This window comes from Bison bison, unplaced genomic scaffold (genome assembly GCF_000754665.1).
Source record: "Bison bison bison isolate TAMUID 2011002044 unplaced genomic scaffold, Bison_UMD1.0 scf7180017864475, whole genome shotgun sequence".
Classification (NCBI taxonomy): Eukaryota; Metazoa; Chordata; class Mammalia; order Artiodactyla; family Bovidae; genus Bison; species Bison bison.
In genome coordinates, this window is record NW_011495036.1 from 648,239 (window position 1) to 648,843 (window position 605).

Below are 605 nucleotides of genomic sequence, written 5' to 3' on the forward strand. Positions count from 1 at the left end.
CCTCGCCCCGCCCCGGGTCGGGCGTGGACCTCCCAGCCCGGCGGGCCGCTTTCGCGCCTTTCAGACCTTTCGAAATCGCCCTGGTTGTCTCCTCCCGCGCCGCACCCAGATAATGGGCCCCCGAGCTGCCGGCTCTTCCCGCGTCGGCTCTCTGACGCATCTTGTAAAAATAGCTCCCGGAACTCCACGCCCCGCCAGCCCCAGGCCGGACCGACTGCCCGGCGGGACTGCAGCGTGGGAGGCGCAGCCGGCCTCAGGGAGCCAGCCAGAGCCGGGGGTCCAGAGTCCAGGGCAAGGCGGGCCGGGGCAGCTCTGCCCGAGGGACTGGGGACCATCCAAGGTGGAGGTGGGGTGAGAGTGCCCCCTCTGGGGAGAGAGGGCTGTGGATCAGGCCCCCGACCACCAGACTCCCTCACTCAGGAGAGGGGAAAGGAGGGCGTGGGCCGCAAGGAGCCAGCCCGGGCACGTGGCCTTTGCGGTGCCCAGTACACTGACCCTCCCTGGTACCCTGGCTCGCTTCCCTGCCAGAACTCCGGGGGGATGGGGTGGGGTCTCCACAGGATGGGGTCTCCAAGGGATCACCGCTGCCCTGGGGCCCAGACCTG